We start from the raw sequence: 24,858 nt of genomic DNA, 5'->3' as shown, positions 1-24,858 counted from the left end.
ACGTGTGGGGCTACCTGAGCATGAGCTGCAAAATCAGAGTTTTCTGAGTGGATGCTGCATTTAAGCTGAGTCTCAAGTTTTCTAGAAACGCTTTTTCTCATCAATTAACAAACGCTTCCTGTACGATCTGTGATTGCAACGTTTTACTGGTCTCTCATGCGTTTACTGGGGCTGTGTGTACTGGGGTCCACTCCACACCAGGCCCTGTGCCGGGGAATCAGACAGACATACTTCCTGCCCTAAGGAAATGACAGTCTATCGGAGCCAAGTAGATAATGGCTTAAATTACCATATAATTATAGTTGTGATCAGTGTTATGAAAGGAAGTAAGAGGGTTTTCTAAAAATAATTAACAGGGGGTCTCAAATCTGCATCCAAAGAGCAGGGTGAGTTTCTTCAATGACGTGGCAGGACCTAAGCGAGGGGCAGAGACCAGCCAGGTGTGCAGATCGGGAACGGGGTGGGGAGAAAGGGTCAGCACGGCAGAAAAGTGAGACCTGTGGGACAGAACCTGGTGCCTTTGAAGAACAGTGTGAGGAACATGCGTGGCAGGAGAGGATGGGTGGATGGGTCTAGCAGACACAGGAAGCTTCCAGCACGCCACTGCGTGGTGCGGTAAGAAGGTAAGAGTTTCCATGGGCTGGGAGGATGCCGCTGAGGTAGGCGAGCTTGGACCCACTTGGGATGCAGAGTGCTGGGTCAGATCACCAGCAGCACGACTGCAGGATACAACCTTGGACAGAACGCACGTCCAGAGAGCAGCACTTGGACGCCTGCCCCCAAGGACAGAGTACCAAGGTTAACGGGCCTTACTCGGGGCGGGGAGCTGGAATGAGCAACAGGGGAGGCGTCAAGGGTAGCCAGTGAAGTCAGAGACTCTAGGAGGAGAGGGAAGGGGTCTGTTCCTCTGGGTGAGGCAACTGAGGAGAAGCCAATACCCCAGCAGCCCCCTCAAGTGCATGCCAAGCGACGGAAGGCTCTGAAGGAGAGGTTTAAACCGGAAGGCTGGGAAGTCACAGCAGCGGTCTACAAAGGTGTGGAGGGACCCGCTGCAAAGCTGGAGAAGAGAACTGACAAGGAGCTGGAGAGCACAGTGACTAAAAGATCCCCTTTCCTATTTATACCTCAACAACTCTCATTGATCTTGGCCTCTGGGATGATCTCTAATCCGGGGATCCCATGGAGATCAGCCATTGCATCCCCACATGGGGAGGGACGCAGAAGAATCTGCACCAGGAAGTAGGAGCGACCTCACTTTCCCAAAGGTTAGCATCATGGGGATTTTCCTTCTCGGTCCCTGTACAGGAGACCTGAGTTCCATCTCATATGCTTTTATAATTTGCTGAAACTGCTCGAGTGAAAACTTGGAGTGAGACCACAAGTTATTTTTCTTGAAATGAGATCCTACCACCTCAGCCGGCAGGGCCCAGGTCCAAGTGCTGAGCACAGGACGTAATCAATTACTCTACAGAAATACGGATGCATCCTTCTGCCTACTTGGGCAGCTCAAATGCATTTTAAGCTGAACACATTTCCTGGCTCTAGATTTCAAGTGAAAATTCAAATTCTAAGAAATCATAGATTTTACATGTCCATGGGTCCTAAATATTTACGTTTCTTTCCCAAGCTGCTTTGGCCTCTGTGGCGAGTGTCCACAGGAGGGCTCATCTTAGGGCGGACCCTATGCTACAGTGGGAAGAGTGCGGGGTGGGCATCGGAAGATGCCTCCCAGATCAATTTCTGATGAGCTGTGTACCTTTGGACAGCTCAGTTCTCCCACTTGAACCTTGGTTTTCTTGTCTGTTAAATCTTGGTGATGAACCAGAGATCAGGTGTCGGCAAACATTATCTGTAAAAAGCCAGACAGTAATCTATTTTAGGCTTTGGTGGTCAGAAGTTTGTAGGCACTCAAACTGTCGCTGTTTTAGGCGAACGGCCACAGACAACGTGTAAGTGAACAGGTACAGCTGTTTATCCTTGACACTGAGCAGTTCACATGTCAAGAAATACTCTTAAAATTTTTTTCAAGGGGCGCCTGGGTGGCTCAGTTGGTTGAGCGCCTGACTTCGGCTCAGGTCGTGATCTCATGGTTCATGAGTTTGAACCCCATATCGGGCTCACTGGTGTCAGCACAGAGCCCACTTCAGATCCTCTGTTCCACCTCCCACCCCTGCTGTGCTCTTGCTCTCAAAAACAAATAAAACATTACAAAATATTTTTTTCAACCATTTAAAACTGTAAAAACCATTCTTAGCTCAAGGGCGGTGCAAAATCATGCAGTGGGCCAGACCTTACCTGTGGGCCATTGGTCTGCTCACCCCTGATTAGGTGATTTCAGTCTCTTCCTTGGACTAGCAGAGCCCATGACATTCTTTTAAAAGTTTTCTTTATTTTGAGAGCAAGAGTATGAGCAGGGGAGGGGAAGGGAGAGGGACAGCAAGAATCCCAAGCAGGGCCTGTGCTGTCAGTACAGAGCCCGATGCGGGGCTCGAACTCATGAACTGTGAGATCATGACCTGAGCCAGAATCAGGAGTCAGACGCTTAATCGACTGAGTCACCCAAGTGCCCCAGAGCCATGACTTTCTTGGTCAGGCTGGCTCTCAAGCCTGAGGAAGTAAAATTAGAGGGAGGGAGGTTTCAGTGCAGGGAAAATAAAAAGCCATGGGAAGGAAAAAAGCCAGGATGCTAGGCTAAACAAGGGAGGGACCTAAGCCAGACAGACTCCCCCTGCATCGTGATCCTAGGATGGGGTGGATTTTGCTCACCAAAATCCCAGGTAGCTAAGAAGGCTATACAGAGTGAATTCTTAACATTCCACAGACAGAATGATCCCATGTGAAGCTGGCCTGAAATTCAATGGGCATGTGTTTATTTGTGGTTTCATTGAACATTTGGCTTCCTCGCAGTGAAAACGTTAATCAAATATATAAATAATTTAATTGGGAGGGAAAATAATGCATGATTAAATTCCAAACTAATCCAACACAAAGACATGCAATTTGCCAGAGGCCCAAGCTCCAGAAAGAGATAGATGATGTAAATTACGGTGCTGTATGTCAGCTCTCTCAGCCGGGCCGCTCAAAACTCTCCCTGTCTGAACAAACAGGATGGGGATGCCAGGACCAGGCAACTGCCCCGAAAAGGCCGGGTCCCACCACACAGCCTCTCCATGATTCCATTTTCCAAGCGGTGTTGTAAGCCTTTGCCTCTGGAAATTGATGGCTGATGAAACAAATAATATATCTGAGGTGCCCAGAGCAAACCAGCCAAGTTGCTGTTTCCCCACTGAGATGTGTTTGCAGCAAGGTGAGCCAGGGCCAGGCATGCATTCCCGTCTTGTCTGCTCCCCGTGGAGCCTCGGGGTGCAGAGGAAGGTGGGAGAAGTCTCTCTGTTGTCCGCCTGGCCATGGAGGCAACCAGCTACTTGCATCAGCCTCGGAGGCTTCAGTGCTGTGGGAAGAAAGACCCCGAAGGAAAATGGGGGAAGGGAAGCTTTTCTGTCACCATCAGCAAAATGGAAGCCACAATGGACTTCACGAAGCTAATCAGAATCCTTTCTTCTGGCTTCATTATTTCACTCCCAGTAAAGAGCAGGCAGTTCTTCTGCAGTCTAATTGCTAACCCTTCAGATGAAATGCACGCGTGTGGTCTATCGACCCCGAATGTTCGTGGCTCTCCAAATAAAGCTGCTATTCAAGCGGTTCGTGAACCTTGGAAGCACTCTGGTGCTTTCTATCTGCCTCCCTCTCCTTCTGCCAGATTCCCCGCCGATTCCCACTCAGAAAGCACAAGGTTTCTAGACGGGTAAGCAGCTTCCATCTGAGCAACCGGGCGCGAGGTGGGTGTGGAAGCTTCTCTCATCCCCGTTCGAACTCTGCTAGCGTAGCACACTGGTCAGCAGACAAAGTCCTTAAATCAGGGGCGCCTGGGTGGCTCAGTCGGTTAAGCGTCTGACTTCGGCTCAGGTCATGATCTCACGGTTCGTGGGTTTGAGCCCTGCGTTGGGCTCTGTGCTGACAGCTCTGGAGCCCGCTTTGGATTCTGTGTCTCCCTCTCTCTTTCTGCCCCTCCCCCACTAGCACTCTGTCTGTCTGTCTCTCTCTCTCTCTCTCTCTCTCTCTGAAAACTGAACATGAAAAAACCTGTTTTTTAAAATTAAAGTCTTTAAATCAGACAGCTCCTTAACATCAAGAAGGTAAACTCCCACTGTTGTAATGAAAATGTTACCGTTACGCCCACTGAAAACCAGGGACAGCAGGAAATGTAAAAACTTGGGACCCAACCCTCACCACCATGTCCACATGGCTCCCCTGTGCATATACCTTACACACTAGTCTTTCTGTCAGTTTCTACTGTTTCTCAGATAACACAGAACCTTGTCACCGATGTAAAAGGCTTCCACAAAGTGCGCTGCCGCCAAGTTTTTCACAGCACGGGGAACGCGTAACAAGCGGACTGCGCGGTCTTCAGTAGAACGGCGCTCAAGTCCGATCTCTCTCCACACAAACCCATGTACGTAGGTATGTACAAACACACACATGGAGACACACATACACAGCACCCCGGCTTTGACGGAAAAGAAAATAAAGACTCAGAAAGTAGTGTATCTCATATACGAATGCTCAAGACAATGGAACTTGCATTATGGGCTTGCAGGTGGTTGGGTTCACTGAAGCCTGGGGACTCTTTCTGATTCATCCCTTTGCTACATTTCTCTGTTATCTTAACCCACGAACACTCCACTATTTGATGCCATGATCTTATTTTATTTTATTTCATTATTTTTTAAATGTTTATTTTTGAGAGACAGAGAAAGAGAGAGAGAGAGAGAGAGAGAGAGAGAGAGAGAGAGACAGAGCACAAGCAGGGGAGGGGCAGACAGAGAGGGAGACACAGAATTTGAAGCAGGCTCCAGAGCTGTCAGCACAGAGCCCAGCGTGAGGCTCGAACCCACAAACTGCGAGATCATGACCTGAGCCGGTCGGACACTTAACCGACTGAGCCACCCAGGTGCCCCTTCGTGAGTTTGTTTTAAAACTGAAGGAAATAGAACTGAAACCCTGCCTTCTCAGAAACTAGAAATGTTCAATTCTAAATCTTTTTGCATGGCCACCAGGTGAGCTCATAACCTAGGTTTGAGCCGGTGAATACATTTAACAGAATTCAATAATTTATTAACTTTTAGGGATTTGCTGAGGACGTAGGTTAAGGAGGCCCCCTATTCTGGTAGAGGATGGGCTATAAGCAGCTAAACAATTTTAAATAAGCTCCATTTTCAGTTTGAATCTTGACTTTATATTATCGATCTGTAACAGCTGATCCTTGAACAACACAGGATTTAGGGGTGCCGACACCGTGCACAGTAAAAAATCCACATGGAAGTTTTGACTCCTCAAAAACTTGACCGGAAGCCTTACCGATATTATGTTAATATTATGTGTAATCAGTCAATTAACACACATTTTGTATGTTATGTGTATTATATACTGTCTTTTTACAATAAAGTAAGCTGGAGAGAAGACAATGTTATTGAGAAAATCATAAGAGAAAATACATTTATGGTGTTGCACTATATTTCTTGAAAAAAATCCACATATAAGTGGACCTACACGGTTCAAACCCATGTTGTTCAAGAGTCAACTGTACTATCTCTTAGTAGTCCAGAAATATTTCTGCAAAAGAGAGAGGAAAAAATAATTCATAACGGATTAAAGCTTAATTTTTATTAAAGCTGATTTGAGAAACTGAAATTGCTTGTCTCCAAGAAACTGCAAGAATCCTTCAAACCTTTCATCTGAAAGGAGACATACGCCTTCTTGTTTTGTGTATTCTGTCACACATGGGCCATTGCTGGAAAGTTGTACAACTGTCGTGACACAGATTCCATTAGCAGTACCCTATGTTAGGATTTCTAACGGCATTGCTAGGCAGAAGCAGAAAAAGGCAGCAGCCTCAGACTATCAGAGCTGAAATAGGCCCTTTATCTCTATATGCACTTTAATTTTAGATAAATAAAATAATTCAAACGGTTTTGTTGGCACCCATCAATCTTCCTAACAGTATGTGATGCTTGCTGTAGGAGGGATCTCCACGAAGACCTCACAACACAATTGTTTGAATCCATGCTGGTTTATACAAGTATTCCAGCCACCTTCTAGTTTTCTGATATAACTAAAAAATTACACACAGAAATATCAAAAGGACTCAACACGTTGGGTAAAAAACAGCATTCTCTTCTTCTTTCTGGTTTATGAATATTAAGAATTAGGTAGAGATAAAAAGCAAAAGTCCACTTCCTGGTTAAGAGGGAATAAACGAAGGGGCGCCCAGGTGGCTTAGTGAGTTGAGTGTCCGACTTCGGCTCAGGTCATGATCTTGTGGTTCGTGAGTTTGAGCCCCATGTCGGGCTCTGTGCTGACAGCTCGGAGCCTGGAGAGGCTGCTTCAGATTCTGTGACTCCCTCTCTCTCTGCCCCCCCCCCCACCCCCCCGCTGCTCATGCTCTCTGTCTCTCAAAAAATAAATAAACATTAAAAAAATTAAAACAAAAAAAGAAGGAATAAATGAATGGAGTCCTTCTGACAGGTATTCAAATCTTGTTTGTTTCAAGGCACAAATCTGTAACAAAACTATTTTCTTTTATGTGTGAGGAAGACAAAGTTTTTTAAAAGAAGGTAAATGTCAGACAAAGGGCCTCCCAATGTTGCAATTAGACAATGGAAACTAACTTAAGATACCACCCTTAATGCCACCCTGACCCCGTTGGCTGGAGGTATGCTCCACGCACTGGAGCTCCATCACATTCCCCCTCAAAGTGAAAGGAATGATGTTCCGACACCTGTTACAACGTGGGTGAACCCAAACAATACGCTAAGTGAAAGAAGGCAGTCACAAAAGGACTCAGATTGTATGATTCCATTTATACGAATGCCCATAATAGGCAGGTCTCTATAGAAACAAGGTACACCAGGGGTGCCTGGCTGGCTCAGTGGGTAAAACATGCGACTCTTGATCTTGGGGTTGTAAATTCGAGCCCCACGTTGGGTGCAGGGATTACTTAAAAATAAAATCTTTTCAAGAAGAAAAACAAAGAAAGAAAGAAAGAAGGAAGGTAGACTAGTGGTTACCTGTGGCTGCAAAGAGACTGGGAGATGGGGTTTCTTTCTTTCTAATGAAAACATTGTAAAATTGATTGAGGGGATGGTTGCACAACTCTGTGTTTATATCAAAATACACTGAGTTGTATACTTTAAATTTTTCTTAATGTTTATTTATCTTTGAGAGAAAGAGACAGACAGAACGTGAGTGGGGGAGGGGCAGAGAGAGAGGGAGGCACAGAATCGGAAGCAGGCTCCAGGCTCCGAGCTGTCATCACAGAGCCCGAGGTGGGGCTCGAACCCACGAGCCATGATATCATGACCTGAGCCAAAGTCAGATGCTTAACCAACTGAGCCACCCACGCGCCCCTGAGTTGTATACTTTAAATGGGTGAATCACATGGTATATGAGGTAGGGTTTCCCTAGTGTAGTGGTTAACATGTTTGCCTCACACAAGGTATAGTAAGTGTATGTCAATAAAGATGTTACCCTCTCCTCCCTCCAAAAAAAAAAAAAAAAAGAAAAAAAAAAAACCATGAAAGTGTGCATTTGAACACTTTGAACAGCAGGGGTTTGAACTGCATGGGTCCACTTATATGCAGACTTTTTACAGTACATTATTATAAATTTATTTCCTCTTCCTTATGACTTTCTTAATACCATTTTCTTTTTTTCTAGCTTACCTTATCATAAGAATACAGTAAATAATACATGTGCAAAATATGTGCTAATCAACTATTTATGTTCTTGGTAAGTCAACATTAGGCTATTCGTAGTTTAGTTTTGGGAGAGACAAAAGCTATGCACAGATTTTCCACTGCATGGAGGGTCAGTGCCCCAACCCCTGTGTCGTTCAAGGGTCTACTGTACTTGGTGATGGACTTTGGTGACAGGGGATTGTGGGTGGACAGAGGAAAAGTGGTTGAGAAATGGATCTGACTTTCTCCTGCATCCATCTCCAGACAGAGTAGGGGTTGGGCCTAGCAAATGGTTTCTCTGGCAGCACCAGGCTGTACCTTAATCTTAACTTCTATTACAGAATTAACACACACACACACACACACACACACACACACACACACACACATACACACACACACACACACACACACACACACACACACACGATCCACAGACAGATAGAGTTAAAGTAGAACATACTTCAATGATACAATATTTCCTGGTGGATTTCATACTGGACTCAGAGTTAACAACCTGAGAATGTCACATAAGTGACTACTTCTCTGTATATCCCTTCCTCATCTTTCAAGTTGTAGAGATGAGTAGAAAGACGGAGAAAAGGGAACTCTGTGCAGAGATTGAAGCAACACTAAAACATCCTACGCTTGTATTATTCCAAGTGAGTTCAAGCAAAATAGGGCATGATTTGAAAAATCTGGTATTTTCTAATGCATTATATAGTTTAACATGTACTAAAATCTTATGGCAAATTCAAGGGTAGTCAATTCAGAATTTTTATATTTTTGGTTTTGTTGTTACCTTGAATTATAAAATTACCAGGTGTAAATGTCTCATTTGCGATATAAGTGACCTGGCTTGTATCTCCTCCCACTCCAGAAGTGTGGCAGGTACTGGCTCAGAATCATGTATACATAACGATAGTATACTGGCTTCATAGTAAGATGACCTAACACCACAGGAAATTTTCATTTTTGAGAAGAATTTTTAAAAAGTAAAATGTAAGCGTTAATATAGATTAATGTTATTCATATTACTCAGTTAAAAGGAAAACATCTTCATTCTTGAAAATGGGTTCAGGGCCTCTAACTCCTTGTAAGGATTGTAAAAGTTCTTGATCTCTTGTAGTTTTGTTCTCTGAACTCTAAATTATTTTACAGGGGTGGCTCAGTCAGTTGACTCTGACTCGGCTCAGGTCATGATCTCATGGTCCGTGAGTTCGAGCCCTGCATTGGGCTCACTGCTGTCAGCTCAGAGCCTGCTTTGGATCTTCCTCCCACCCCCTAGCCACCCCCCCTCCACCACACCCCTGCGCCTTTCCCCCACTGAGCGCTCTGTCAAAAAATAAACATTAAAAAAAATTTCACAAAACATAAATGTAACTCTTCTCTTTTAAGAAGGTTCTCTTATAGTTTAATAAGGTGTTTTGTTAAACAAACAAAAAACCTTTTGAGAACTTTTCTGGAAGGGCCAGCATTTAAATCCCACCAAGATTTCAAAAAGAGAGGTAAAGTGGTTTCATCGCATCTTTCAAATTACTTTCTTTCTACAAATTACATCCTTTGTACAAATTACTGGGCACATTTTGTTTTTTATCTTATTCTTCCAAATACCAACTTTTGTTTGAGGCAAAATAACAATAAAAATACAAACGCATCTTAAGGAGATGGACTGGGGGCCCAGTTGCCAAAAAGACAAATACAAAGAGTTAAGCAAGTAAAGATTTAGGATTTAGTAACACCCGTCTAGAAATAAGACTGCTAACTGCAGACAGGCAAGATAATCTTAGTTGTGTCATCATGGGATGAAACAGTTTGGAAAACCAATCTCCAAAACACATTTTTTAAATTTTTCATCTTTTTGCAATGAGCCAATCCACCAAATACAGTGAGTGCCAACGTTTCTGATCACAGCACTAGCTCCCAAGACACAGTGTGAAAGCCCCACCTTCTGGTTCTTCAACTGGCTCTAGACTAAGGCCACAGGGCCCAGGAAAGATGGCCACAAAATGTATCCTTAGTCACTCATAGGAATGGATCATCCCTACAAACCCAGTGTATCTGGAAAGTGTTACCATCCACAGTAATGGCAAATATCACCAAATTAAAGATTTCAAAAGTCTAACTGTGTCCCCGGGATTAAAATCCTCCCACTCTATGGACCTGGATTTTGGCCATGAAGAGAAAAGAAGGTTAATGGGTAGTTTCTCTGTATAATAATAATTCCTGCTAGTTTTTGTAGAGTAGTTGTGTTCTTCAACCTATGGTCAAAGCAATTCTTTTGTTATAAACTTTAAAAGGTAGGTTGGATTGGTACAATAATATAATGGCAATTATAACAGGACTCCTTGCACTTCTAATTTTAAGGAGTTTAATGCTTACACACACACACACACACACACACACCCATACACATGATGAAGGAAGACTCAATTTTAAAGTCTCCCTGAATGCAAAAAGGTAGATGTAAACTGTTCCTGTTTGAGATGGAAGACAGAAAGAGTTTCCATTATCTAGAAGCAGAAAAAATTTTAGCCTTTAATTAGTTCTTAATTTTTATGATCTTGGCAATCCACATGGAGCATACGGGCACTGCCCTTTGGAAAGAGCCTGAATATATAGTGTGGTTGTGAGGACATTTGAAATTCAAGAATACAATAAACACAGAGGAGTAAAGATGAGACAGGATTTGAATGGGTGGTCTCTCTTCACCGCCCTTATAAAAGTGTCTATGCTCCATCCACATTACTGAAGACTGATTCTGGACATTACAACAATTGGCCTTGAAACTGGCATACTGTCTTACAAACTCTTATTCATTTTATTTATTCATTTTTTAAGGCTTACTTATTTTGAGAGAGAGAGCAAGAGAGCCAGCATGCATGGGGGAGGGGCAAAGAGAGAGGGGCAGAGAGAGAGAGGGAGAGAGAATCCCAAGCAGGCTCCACAGTTCCAGCACAGAGCCCAATGTGGGACTTGAACCCACGAACTGTGAGATCATGACCTGAGCTGAAATCAAGAGTCGGATGCTTAGCTCACTGAGCCACCCAGATGCCACTTTGATAAATTTTTAAACCCTAATTTTGAGGTCTAAAATATTTGTCAAAATAATGACAGATACAATAAAATATGTTTGAATTTCAAATGAAAGTCTATTTTATTTGGAGAAAAGTCCAGACTCTTTTTTCCTGGGATCCTTTGAAGACATGAGGCAGAGTTATTCTGGTGCCAGCCCAGACCCAACCTCGTCCCTGAGGGTTTCTTCCCACTACACTGCTAGGGGAGGTTCCTGCCTGAAAAGTGCTGGGAGTCTTCCTTCAGAGTCAATGGGAGTTTAGGTGAGTGTGTGTGTATGTGTGCAAAGTAGGGGTGGGGGCTGCTAATGACAGAAACCCAGGCAAATCTCAAGAGCTATTGGAAGAAAGGAAGGAGGCAGGCAAGCAGGCAAAATTATCCACTTGGAAATCTGCCCACAAGTCCCCGCTGAGCTGACTTATTCATTCACTATTAACTCAATGCTTATTTATGATATCACAGTTACTGTGCTAAACCCTGAAGAGGCAACACTGAGTAAGACATGTCCACTGGATTTCGTCCAAGAGTGGCTGTTGGAATGCAGAAAGGAGCGCTGTTTAAAAATTAGCTTTCACATCATGGACACCATTGTAAATAAAAAGCAAGCCACCCAAAGGAATGTACCACCCTCTTCCTTCCCTCACGGCCCCACATGACAGAAAACTAGTAAGCTCAAGGCCCCTGGCTTTGCCAGTTTGTCTTAGCAAAACAGGATGGAAGGGACATCTCCATGTTAGCAAGCTTTTCAACGTGTGGAACTTTTCCGCCACTCTTCAATGAACTCTTATTCACCCTGGTGTACAGGACCCCTTCGAAACATCTTAGTCCCTATTGCTGGCACATGTGAGTATATAAGAATAAAATATCCTGTATGATATGGGAACATGCTAACTATTCCATATGCAGATTGTAATTTCCTTTATCATGTCAGTAGAAAGCATAGAGTTTATAGAAAGAACATTGGTCCAGGCACTAGGATATAGGAATTCATTCGTATACTGGGGGCAAGACAAGAAGAGTAAGGCATGTGCACTGTGTCTGAGATAATATTTGAAGTGGGGTGAGTGGGAAACAAGTGGTTTAACTACAGTGGCGACAGAATGAAGTCAGGGCAGGCTTCACACGCAGGTAAATGAGCTGAATCCAAAATAAAGAGAGGGAACCCAGCACAGAGAAAAGTGTATCCCAGAGGAGAGAGAGCTACAGAGGTCCAGGGTCAAGGAAGATCATGATGTGTTGGCAAATGCCACTGAGCGTGGGCTGAATGTGTAAACACACACGTGTGCATGTACATAGTACAGGGGGACACATGTGTGTATGTACATAGTACAGGGGGATAAGTGTATGTGTCCGTGTGCACCTACATGTATATAGTACAGGAGGGGTGTGTGTGTGTGCATGTACATAGTACAAGGAAATGTGTGTGCACGTGTGCATGTACATGTATATAGTATAGGAGGGGTGTGTGTGTGTGTGCATGTGTGTGTGCACGTACATAGTACCGGGGGATGAATGTATGTGCGTGTGCATGTGCATGTATATAGTACAGGAGGGGTGTGTGTGTACGTGTGTGTGTGGGTGCATGTACATAGTACAGGGGGGTGAGTGTGCGTGCCTGCGTGTGCATGTACATAGTGCAGGAAGGGTGTGCGTGTGTGCATGTGTGTGCATGTACACAGGAAGGGTGAGTGTGCGCGCGCATGGGTGCATGTCCATGTACATAATACAGGAGGGGTGAGGGAGGGAGCAGGGAGTATACTGCAACAGGACTTCTGCTACCACCTAGGCTGGTGCAAAACCATGAGGGGTGCCGGATACTCTAAGGCACCTATGCCCCAGACAGCCACCAAGAAGATGGCGAGAAAGAGCTAGATTGAGAGACAATTTGGGATAGTTTGTGGATGGTGAATTAGAGAGAGGAGGAACAGGTGATACTGAAGTTTCTAGCTTGAGAGATTCTGGGAGAATTTGAAAGAGATGATGTTTCTGTTTGGGGCAAGACATAATGCAAGTACCTCCAGGACATCTCCATAAGGACATCCGGCAAAGAAGACAAGTCTCAAGATTTAAGAATCTGAAAAAGGCCTAAGCGAAGGAGGAGGGCAGCCCCCTTCCCCACGCCATATTATCTTTGGTGACCCCCACACACAGAATCTTAAGGACTTCACAAAGGCCAACGTGAAAGACCCTGACCTATGGAGACTTTGCGGAGGATGAAGGAAGTCACTGGAGATGATTAGAAACCAGTGTTTAAGAAACAGAATGAAACAGAAGTGGAAGAGGGACAAAGGAGACTGCATGCAATAGTGGGGAAGGGGGTGCCCTGGGTGTATCCGGAGGACCCCCGGGCATAAGCTAAGACAACAAAAGTTAGGCTTTCTAGCAGCAACAGCTTCCCAGCTGTAGTATGTTTTAGGGAATCAGATAGGGAAGAGAGCATCATGGGGGAGCTTGGAGCTTCTGAAGGACAAGTGGACCATGTGTAACTCCCATGCTGGAAGGGACTAAAGAACTTAGACAGAGACCACAAGTGTCCATTATTACAAGCTCTTTGCTGGTTTGGACCCTCCGTGATTCCCCTGAGCTGTCTGTAAAATTCCATTCTTCGTAACAGCCTTTCGTCGAGGAGGCCTGCAGGGCTGGAGAAGCAAAGATTGCTCCCCGCATCTTGCAGCATGGTCACCAGGGCCTGAGTGCCCGCAAGACGGAATGGACGGGGTGCGGGCAGGGGACACATGAGACCTGGCCCCTGCAGCGCACGGAAGCAGTGCAGAACCAGTGCCTCAAAGGAAAAGTCCACTCCTGAGACTGAACGATGTAGCTGGAGACACCTGGCTCTCATCTGGGACGGGGTCACTAAGCCAAGATTATTGGACCTCCTTCAAGTCCTCCTTCCAATGTCACCTCCTTAATGAGACTGATCACCCCATTTATAGTACACCCTCCTCACCCCTGAACTCCCCACTCCCTTGGCCTCGGCTGCTGGATTTTCCCCATGGCCCTCATCACCTCGCACACACTATACTTTACGTACAGACTATTTCTGATTTATTGTCTGCCTCCCCATGAGGATGTAAATTCCACACGGGCAGAGATTTTTATTGATTCTGTTCCCTGATGTGTTCCAAGTGCCTGGAACGGTGCCCAGCATATAGTAAATGCTCAATAAATATTTGTTAGAGGAATGTGTTATTGGAAATACCAGGTTGAGAACTGATGTGGGCCCAGTTCTCAGCGTTACCCCCAGCCCATCGCCTTCCATTTGTGCTTTGAGAACCAGAAGCCACAGGAAACAGAAGCAATTTCCTGTGATTCTTCTTTTCTCAACAATCCGATAAACCTCAGCCTCCCATACGCCTTCAGGGTCCACCAAACAGAACCCCCTTTTATGCCGTGACTGTAGATTGAGGTTCTGAGCTAGTAATGACATAATGCAGAGTTATCTTAGTCGGTTCCTATACGTATTAATGAAAAGGAATTCTAAAATTTATTTTTGCCTGCCATCACGATGTTGATACAATTTTGGGGTAGGGGCTCTGGCATTTAAGTCCTAATCCTGTGGAAGTCAAATCATCTGAAGTTTTGCTAAGTTTCTCTTGAAATAATTCAAAATGCTTCAGATGAAGGAGAGAGGGAAAAAAAAGGTCAAGTTACCCTTGTGATTAGGCTCTACTCTGTCTCCCTGGAATTTTGCCCCCTGGCTATTGTGTTTGTCGATAGTTTATACAGAGATTTCTTCCTAATGCAGGGCTGTTAAATCGCAGAAGACTGAAGGGCATATTTCATCTTTAATCTGCTTGTGAAAATCTCATTAATGTAATGGAAATTTCGCCCCCTACCATGACTAAAGCATGGGAAAAGACAGCAATGAGGAAGTAAGGCTGCTCAGACAGAGTTTCAATTGGAGAAATAAATAAGGAAAACACAGGTTTAAACTTGGCAACTTTAAAGGTGTGTGTGTGTGTGTGTGTGTGTGTGTGTGTGTGTGTGTGTGTGTGAAATGATCTGTGGCCCTCACAAAAGAGAACTGGGAAGTTAGCCCCCCTTGTGCTAAAGCACCATCCTTCTTCACATGGTGAAATCACTCCCGGGGGAGGTGACTTTCTTTGAATTTGAGCCATTCCTGGATTTTGTGTTTGTTTTGCCTTTTACCTCTCCGCCAAAGTAAAAATTTGATTTCTCAAGAATTGCTAATTTATTCCTAAAAATATGCTTTTAATTTGGGGGTTTGATTCTATAAAACGTTATTTTTTTTTATAAGCACATTTTCCTAGGAAAACGTGGCCAGTATACATTGTGCAATCATGCAACTTTTAAAAAGTTTAATTTGACCTTTCAAATTGCCTCCACACTGCATATTAACAGAATATTAATATAGTGTAATTATAATAGTGCAGAAACTGGTTAAAACGTTATGAATTTTAACACTCTGTAGGGGAAAAATAGTGAATGTACTAAAAAAAAAAAAAAAAAGCAAACAAAAAACCCAGAGACTGAAGCTAATTGAAACTCAATGTTTGGTCCAAATCTTGTCACCTGGATATTTAAAGTAAAAGTGTCCTATTTGCCATCTTATCTACATTACCTGCAAAGTGGTTTCTGTGCATTTCAATTTTCAGGTAACTCAGCTACAACAATGAGGAGCAGCAGCATGTTTTAAGAAAGAGTCAAGTTGAGCGCTGGTCCCAGGCCCTCCTAATCGAGGCCCTTCCCACGAATGGATAGAAATCCATTGCACAAGGCCACGCGAAGGTGCTGGCCAGCATTATGATCATTCTTGCTCTGCCCTCTCCTCTCCTCTGTTTCTAGGGACGGGGCAGGCAGGCTGTGTGCTGAACACCTTTGCTCACACCAACTTCTATACCGGGCCTGCTTGACCAATGTCTTTCCACGTGGTTCATTCTCTCTGACCCTTTACCTCCTACAGGGGGATTTTCCTGATGCTCGGAGAGGTTCAGAAACTTACTTACTAGTGCCCCACAAGTTTGTGGAAGAGATCAAAACAGAATCCAGAGCTAAACTTTTTACCTACACACAGATGAGGCTGAGGGAAAAAAGCGGCAGATTCAAGGTCAAGAAAGAGTCAACTCATTTGTCAGAAATAAAGAGCCAAAGGGCTCATCAGAGGGGGGACTTTTTTTTTAAAATTAAATGCTACAGAAAGTGCACTGTCAAGAGAGGGTGACCTGCACCCTGAAGAAAGGAAAGAAGGAGGGAAGGAAGGAATGAAGGAAGAAAACATATATCCCTTTGGGCATGTATACGAACACACACACACACACACACACACAAACTGTATACTGCTTATACTTTGTATGAATTCCAAGATCCTAGACTCTGGGGTACTACCAAAACCATAACCAACATTATGGGGGTTAAATAAGTTATCCTTGGTTGGCAATGGCCTTGACCTCTGGCAGCTCGTGGTCTGGAAGGAGATACCGAACCGGAGAAATTCCCTTTTACTTCAAATGGCAAATTTGCTGGTTATGGAGACCATGGTCTGTGGTTCAACTCCCAGGAGGTATGTGTTAACAATTCATAGGTCTGATGGAGAGAAAACTGTTTAGGGAACTCATTTTAGGTAGCTAAATGCCTTTAAATTCTATGTAACCTCCATTTACGCAAACTGCAATTCCTCTTTATTCCTGTCTTGCACCAGTATTATTAAAATAAGCGGGGTACTTTTCCTGACTTAATTTGTCATTAAAAAATTATTGGTTAGAACAGTGCTTTTTCTCCCCGCCTCCCCCCCCCACCCAGACCACGTGAGAAAGAAGGCAGCTCTTCCCAGAGCCATGGCCATTTTCCCAGTGGTTTTCCCTGAGCTTCAGCAGTTCAAACATACCCAACCTGTGCCTTTAAAATGCTCAACACAGAGAATTCCCTGTGGGTTAGTCAACTGTTGGCTCATATACAAAGAAAATACTGTATTTTGCTCTGAAGAGCTTTCTGCATCAATTTAAACACAGTGAGACAGACACAATATCCCAGAGAGAGGAAAACCTACCTTATTACATTCCTGACCCAAGAGAAAGGATTTGCCCTTAGGACATAAAAGGAATCCGTGGGGGTGTGGGGGAAGAGTTATCTAATCCTAAACATAAGAACAGTTCATAATGCAGCATGACAGTGCTTTTAATCGCGGACATAATTGTAATATGTCTATATAATATGATACAAGGAAAGTAAACGCAGCTTGCTTTTTAGCCTTAAAGGCTTTCTTCGGTGTTCCACTTTAGGTCCTCTGGATTTTATACATGCTTGGGGGAATTTTCAGGGGGAGGTAACGTGATATTATAAGGATTCTTTCTCAGTAAGATCACATCTTGTTCCGATTTGAGCCGATGCGTCCTTATGTGGCAAGTGTGGTAAAGCGAAACGTTGAGCTCTGTGAATGCAGTGTTTTACAAGCCTTCCTTGATTTCCTGTGCAAGGTCCACGGGGCCATGAAACCATGGGCAGAAGCACTGGGATTTTTATTTCTTCATATTGGAAAGCTGCTGGGAGAGACACTCCCTTAATCTCAGCTGAGAGTGGTGTGGGCGGGAACCATTTCCCTTTTATGGCTATATAAAAAAGATTTTTTTCTAACAGAGGTTTGGGTTTTTCTTCTCTCTGATGTTTCTATACACTATATAATCTAAGTCTAAGATGCCTTCTCTCAGAAAAGAACTGCATCCTTGCCTTGCCGGTTGGAAGGCTGGTAAGAAAACCTGACTTTATGACAAGTTCAGCTTTTATTTTTTCCCCTTTAACATTATTTATGGAAAGAATTTTACAACATCCTTAAAAGCTGCTATGCGGTGGCTGGACTTCGCCAAGTTTGCAGCTGACGTTTTTACACTGGGCTTGCCTAGGACTAAGGAGTTGTCAATGTTCACATTTTATTAAAGTGGATGCTATGGACTATTCCTGGCGGAGCCAACGATCATTCCAGATCACAGATTATCAGAGCCACTGCTGCTCTGGGCATTCATATGATCAGATGAGCAGAGGAGAAGAAACATACCATGAGACAGAAACTTACAAAGAAAAGAGGGAAAGAAGGAAAGAGCTGGTGTCCCAACTGGATGGTAAATGTGCCCTAACTCTCCTGAACACTGAAATTCTTCTAAGGATAGTCTGCTCTGCATTCTACGTGGATTTATCTTAAATGAGCATGGCTGTTGGCCTTCCTAGCCTGCTTCCAGAGGAGGGGCTACGTCTCCTTCGTCTTGGTGCCCACAAGCCTTCCCCATGACCCCCACACAGCAGGTGCTCAGGAAATGGTGCTCAGCTGAACAATATGAATCCATAATGTGATGCAATCATGTCAGTTTCCTCATATTTCATTGTGGGGGGGGGGGGCGGTGGTAGGCTATTTACCCACCTAGAGGCCCTAAAAAAGATTATCTCAATTCAGCTCTCATACAGATATTTTCTTGCTGTACTTTGCATGGAAGCTTATACTCTAGGACTGAGAACATCTTCTACATGCCTGATGCACAGAGACTGTCTTTTTGTTTGTTGATTTTTTTGGCGAGAGGCAAGGATCCGGAATTCAACTGGCCTCACCAGGTCGTCCTAGGGTAATGCTTGGAAAGAGGAGGTGAATGAAGGAAGTGGCCATTAGGGAGTCAGAGGAGCCAAGAGCTGACTTCATTTATTTTATAACTAAACGGAGACAGCTGAAGTAATCAATATATGGCAGCTCTTCTAAGGTTATTCACACCACAGGCTCGAATTCCAAGCATGTGACAGAGAACACCGTATTTTCTTTACACATATTAAAAAAAAATAGCTCTTTCACTGCTTCTTATCTGAAGTGTCCAGAAAGCCTGTAAAAACCATTCAAAGGATGCCCGGGATTTGTGGCAACCTACTGCTTCTCACTATGGCAAGACATGGGTTATGTCAAACAAATTGGTAATGAAGCATTAATGGGCCTATTCCACAGCCATCAGTTAGAGAATTTTTGCCTTCCTTAATGCCTCCAAAATATATTCCAGTTCTAACTCTTAACACCTCTCATCGGCCTATGAAGTACGAAATGCATTACTTTTAACAAGAAAGTAAAATAATGAATTGCAGCATTTCAATAGGGCACTTAATTTTATTGGCAGAGGTTGGGAATGGTGTTAACATAATATTGGCTCCATACAAATTACAGTGACAGAGCCAACTTAATGCTCAGGCGATGGCTGTGTCCCCCTCTGCATTGCTCACCAAATTATCTTTCAAGCTTTAGACACCAGACATCAAATCACTTTTTTGTTAAATAAAGCTTGAGGTGAATGTGAACTAACATCTTCAATTAATTTCTTCCTTTCTTTTCGCCTAAAAGTATTCTTTTTCAACCAAATCTATTTCTTTTCTTTTTTTTAATGTTTATTTATTTATTTTGAGGGGGGAGGGGGGGAGAGAGAGAGAGAGAGAGAGAATGAATCCCAAGCAGGCTCCATGCTGTCAGCACAGAGCCTGATGGCAGGGTCGATCTCATTAACCGAGAGGTCATGACCTGAGCCGAAATCAAGAGCAAGACGTTTAACCTGCCGAGCCATCCAGGCGCCCCTCGACCAAATCTATTTCAATGTCTGTTTACTTCTCTGCATTTCCTCCCCTATGGTTTTTCAGCCTCTATGGGGTATGATGAGCACATGGGTTTATTTACTTATTTATTTAATTTATTATTTTAATAAATTATTATTTTATTATTTTATTTTTAATAAAATTAAATTTTTTTAATGTTTATTTTTGAGAGAGAGAGAAGAGTGTGTGAGTGGGGGAGGGACAGAAAGATGGGGAGACACAGAATCTGAAGCAGGATCCAGGCTCTGAGCTGTCAGCACAGAGCTTGACGCGGGGCTCGAACTCATGGACTGTGAGATCATGACCTGAGCTGAAGTCGGACACCCAACCGACTGAACCACCCGGGCGCCCCTGTGTATTTATTTTTTGATGAGCACATGGATTTAAATCTTGCTCAAGAGTATCCAAAATTTGCTACACGTAGTATGGAGTTTTTTGAAAAAGTTGGAAGTTGACTTAGTATGTAAATCACATTATTCAGATGATTTGGGTTTCTTGTTGAAAGAGGATAGTGTTCTATTTTCCTCACTTTCCATGGGACACAACTGCATGGGAGGAATTACTCTTCATAAAAGTCTAACCTCCGATGGCAAAAACTATTATGAAAAAAATGGAACCATCTGGATGAACATGGGCGACACATGGAGGAGACGGGGAACACCTGTTTCCACTGTCGTATCCAGAACAACAGCAGAGCTGAAAACTCAGGCCATGACTGACCTGTTACTAACTCAAGCAGCATAGTCTTGAATCAAGTCATGTTGCCCTCTGGACACATCTGAACCAGGAGGTGGACTTATCTGAAGAGGTGGAAAAAGATTTTGATTGATTTTACTGCATTCCATTGGCTCTGGGGACCGGGACCATACTGACCACAAAATTAGGCAAATATCCTCTCCCATAAAAACCACAACTGCTTTCAAGTCACCCCGTGGTTCTTCCCGCCTCATCAACCACTCCTTTCATGTTCGTCACACACTGTATCTCCAAGCACCCTACATTTGTGGTCCTCACTCTCTCATGGTGAAGGACCCTCCCAGGCCACTCCCATCTGTATACGAGGGAGGTGTGGTCCCAGGTCCTGTCACACTAGTGCACTCAGCGCAAGAGTTTGACAATACCCAAATTTGTCCACACGTTATTCAGTGAGAGGAGCCACTGATGACAACGCTTGGACGCCAAACTGGTGACAATACTAAAATGCCACAAAAGTGTCTAAATGAACAGTCTTTTCTATCCCAGGGCCTGCTACAGAGACAGAGAAGCAGGGGGTGGTCAGCAACACGCAGTGCATCACGGGCTGAGCCCTACTGCTGAACAGCGCTGGAAATGAGAGCCCAGCCATGTGTGAGGGCCACACCACGACCCGATGCACCCGGGACAGAAGAACTAACAGCGGTCTCTCACCTAGATGGGCGGAAGGAACATTCCACCTCCACCCTGCTGGGGTGACTGATTGCCAAGCATGGAATCTGCTTGTGTTGAGCCAAGTGCATGCCTCTGTTTATACAGACACAGAAAGCATGGAGGAGAATGACAATTTATATTTGTGTTTGCTTATGTACTCATAAAGGAATTCCAGAAAGATGCAGAAATCAAGAGCAGTTGTTACTGGGGCGCCTGCATGACTCAGTCAGTTAAGCGTCTGACCTCGGATCAGGTCATGATCTCGCGGTTCATGAGTTCAAGCCCTACGTCGGGCTCTGTGCTGACAGCTCGGAGCCTGGAGTCTGCTTTGGATTCTGTGTCTCCCTCTCTCTCTGCCCCTCCCCCGCTCATGCTCTCTCAAAATGAATAAACATTAAAAAAAAGAAAAAGAAGCTAGGCTGCCTCACACAAAAAAGCAATCGAGTGGAGAAAAAAGTACGTGGAAGGCTGAGGGCAACAGGGAGCTGGTTAAAACATGTGCCAGCAGAGCGAGATGGGCAGTGGGGGCAGTGGGGAGCCCAATGGAAACCAGAGAAACCAAACTGAACCAAATTAAATCAAGGTGCGTAGTATGAACACATATATGTCCCAGAAGAAAATCAGTAGAATACTGAAAGTAGAGAGAAATCAAATTGGAGCAAACAAAATGTTCTTAGCATAAGCCACACCTGAACTTATTGAAAAAGACCTAGCTACATTTGGCATCATAAAGAAATGAAAACGAAGACAGGGGGCGCTCCATCAGAGGAGGGTGTGACTCCCGATCTCGGGGTTGTGAGTTCGACCCCACATTGGGTGTGGAGATTACTTTTGAAAATAAACTTCTTTTAAAAAACGAGAGAGAGAAAAACCTGAAATATCTTTCCAAATAAGCAAGCCCAGGATAATGCAGTTTGGCTATGTACAGATTCCCAGACTTCATGGCTGTGCCCACACATTCTCCTACAGAAGGGCCACAGACCTACTGACAGTAAAGGATCAGGTGAGTCTTGGGACAAGACATGATGTATTTTGTTCATTCTAGCTTCTTGCCAGGCACCTGTCAGTATCCCACAGAACTAGTTTCTGCAGAACGTATTTTGGAAAATGTTGAAGTATATGGGTTAAGAGAAACTAAAATTTTCTCCCCCAAACTGTTGACTCATGTAAATTGCTACTAATGCAGAAAGGCAGATTTTTTTAAAAAAAGTTTTTGCTGTTGACAAAGTGATCCAAAAAAGGAAAAAAAAAAACCCGAGACAGGAAAAGCCATTGCATGAGAGGATGAAGCACTGAGACCAAATTAACCAAAGAGCAAAGTAGGGAGATTGTTGAAAACGTGGATATCACAGGGAAAATATGCAACAATACACAGGTGACTTACACGGTAAAATTAGTAATTGTTTAATGATAATGGAGTCTGTAAGTCCCAATTAAATTGATAAAGGCAGAAGAGAAGGGGGGGATAATTTTTTAAAATGATAAGTTATTTGTCCTGCAAAATAATGTACATGTGGGTTTATTTTTGGTATCGATTTTTTGGTAGTTAGAAATCATGCATATATTTAATAAGTGTATTGGTGAACATACTGATATTTAGGACATTATATTTACTTTCTAATTGGCCATGGTAAAAATAAGAAAAATATGGTAACACACACACACACACACACATACACACACAAATAAAGAGAAGAACGGAAAAAGCACACAAAAATTCCCATTCAAAATAAATAGCTCCAATCGACCCACTGTAGGTAAAATCTCTCAGATGATTATAGACGTAACCATAAACCTTATGAGGGGGTCAACTGAAAACAACATTATAGAGAATTGTTAAAAACTAAATGGATGTGATATTAGTGATAGTAACCTTGATATTAAACAAATCAGACTTCAGGACAAAAAGATTTAAGTGGAGCAAAGAGAATTGTTTTCTCTTGATAAAAGTATAATCCTTAAAGAAAAGCAACACTTTTCTCTGCCAAATAACAGAACATCAAAATACATCAATCAAACCTGTTAAAGTTACGAGGAAGAGAGCTTAGAAACATAACCAGTGAGACTTAATGCACCAGGGTGCCAGTTCATGATGCAGTAAGCAGACGAAGGAGTAAGTGAGACAAACAGATTTTGAATAGCATTGTTAGAAAAGCTGAATGAATGAATACTGCCTCAGACTCTTTCTTTACTTTTTACTTGCCCAGAGAACACTGAAGGAAACAAATGCACAGCACGTGAAAATAACTTCATTCAAGGCGGGGTCTGCACACCCACCTCTTACATATAAAATTATGCAATAACATAAGCTTAAATGCACTCACAGACAGAACCCCAGGGGACCTAAGCAAACAGCCTCCCCGTTCATGTACTTAGGAAGAGGCTCCACGAGGGCTAGGATTTCTGAGTCTTGTTCACAGAGGCATCTCCAGAACCCACAACGGTGCCTGGCTGACAGCCACAGGTCAAAAATATTTGTTGATGAGTAAGTGACTTCCTATCTACTGAATAAATCATAAAAAACTAGAGAACGTTCTGAAATATCAAAAGACTGTCAAAATTATGAGATGGAGTCTGAATTAAAGTGAATGCTGACATCGCTAATTTGTCATTTAAAAAGAAAAAAAAAAAACTGGAGCGCCTGGGCGGCTCAGTTGGTTAAGCAGCCGACTTTGTCTCAGGTTATGATCTCACTGTTCGTGGGTTTGAGCCCCACATCGGGCTCTGTGCTGACAGCTCAGAGCCTGGAGCCTGCTTTGGATTCTTTATCTCCCTCTTTCTCTGCCATTCCCCCACTCCTTCTCTGTTTCTCTCTCTCCAAAAGTAAATAAACATTAAAAAAAAAGAAAAAAGAAAAAGAAAAAAAATAAGATGAACATTTCATTCTAGAAGTCATAGAAGAAAGCAAAACTCAATCCAAGAAAAGCATGAAAGAGAAAACATTTTTAAAAAACAGACAAAAGGACACAAATTAAAATGCAAACACAGAATTAAGAACTAATTCCAGAAATGCATTTTTGAGGAAAAAAGGAAAATAAGAGAAATCACTGACATGCCCAAGCAGCTGGGGGAAAAGACAAATGGCAGAAAATAAAATAAAAGTAAAGTAAAGTAAAATATAAAATAAAATGAAAAAGTTAAAAGTAAAGTAAAATAAAAAATTAAGTAAAATAAAAGTGAGACAACTAAGCACACAGAGGGCATTTATAGAAGAGTTTAAGTAACCACAGCGTGATGACACTAAACTGAAAATCTCAAAGAAATGGGTGACTTTCTGGTAAAAATAAAAGTAACTCAAATCAACTCAGAAGGTTGAAAATCCAGATATGACCCAAACCATAAGAAAAACTTTTTAAAGTTATTAAAGGATTTTATTCTCAAAAGACTCCTGACTCAAAAATTTTTATGGGAATATTATTTCAAATATTCCAGGACCAGATTTTCATGCTATGTAAGGTACTCTGGAGAGAGAAATGATGGAAATAATTTAGAACGTTCAAAAAAAAATCTGGCATGACTCTGATACCAAAGCGGCACAAAAAGAAACTAAGCTACAAATCTCAGTCATAAAAATATGGAAATTATAAATAAAACAACTAAACCCAGTAATATATCATAATAACTTAGCTGGCACATTCTAGAGTGACAAAGAAATGTACCATAGCACATGGTAATCTCTCTAAGTAGCAAAAAGTTAACGAAGTAACTAACATGACAATCTTTTGAGGTAACATTCTTAGAAATTTCCAGAAGAAAGATGGGCACTTCATTCACATGTCCCAGTATTATCCATCTTAAATGAGTTACACAGATGATATTCAGATTCAACACAGCTTCATTAAAACCGGATACAAAAGAAGGCTTACAGCTACCATCAGAATTATCTGACTCGATTTCAAAAAATGTATCCGATGCAATGAGACAGAAACACAATACCTATCTATTAGAAAAAAGACACAATTATTATTACTGGCAGGTGATAGGCGTGTATTAGATAATAAAATACAGA

The 24,858-nt window shown here is 42.9% G+C and overlaps 1 protein-coding gene and 1 non-coding gene across 7 annotated transcripts in view; both read right to left on the bottom strand.

Moving 5' to 3' along the window:
- GLI3 (GLI family zinc finger 3) overlaps nucleotides 1-24,858 on the bottom strand; it is a 281,417-nt gene that overhangs the window by 21,213 nt on the left and 235,346 nt on the right. The gene's annotated exons all lie outside the window — the stretch shown is intronic.
- On the bottom strand, nucleotides 7,378-7,462 carry TRNAQ-UUG (transfer RNA glutamine (anticodon UUG)). The gene has a single exon. It is a non-coding gene; the product is annotated as a tRNA-Gln (tRNA).

The sequence above is a fragment of the Panthera pardus genome, unplaced genomic scaffold (assembly GCF_024362965.1).
Source record: "Panthera pardus isolate Hobbes unplaced genomic scaffold, ASM2436296v1 HiC_scaffold_8, whole genome shotgun sequence".
Taxonomy (NCBI): Eukaryota; Metazoa; Chordata; class Mammalia; order Carnivora; family Felidae; genus Panthera; species Panthera pardus.
The sequence above is the reverse complement of the archived record's forward strand: the minus strand, read 5'-3'. Positions and strand labels throughout refer to the sequence as shown.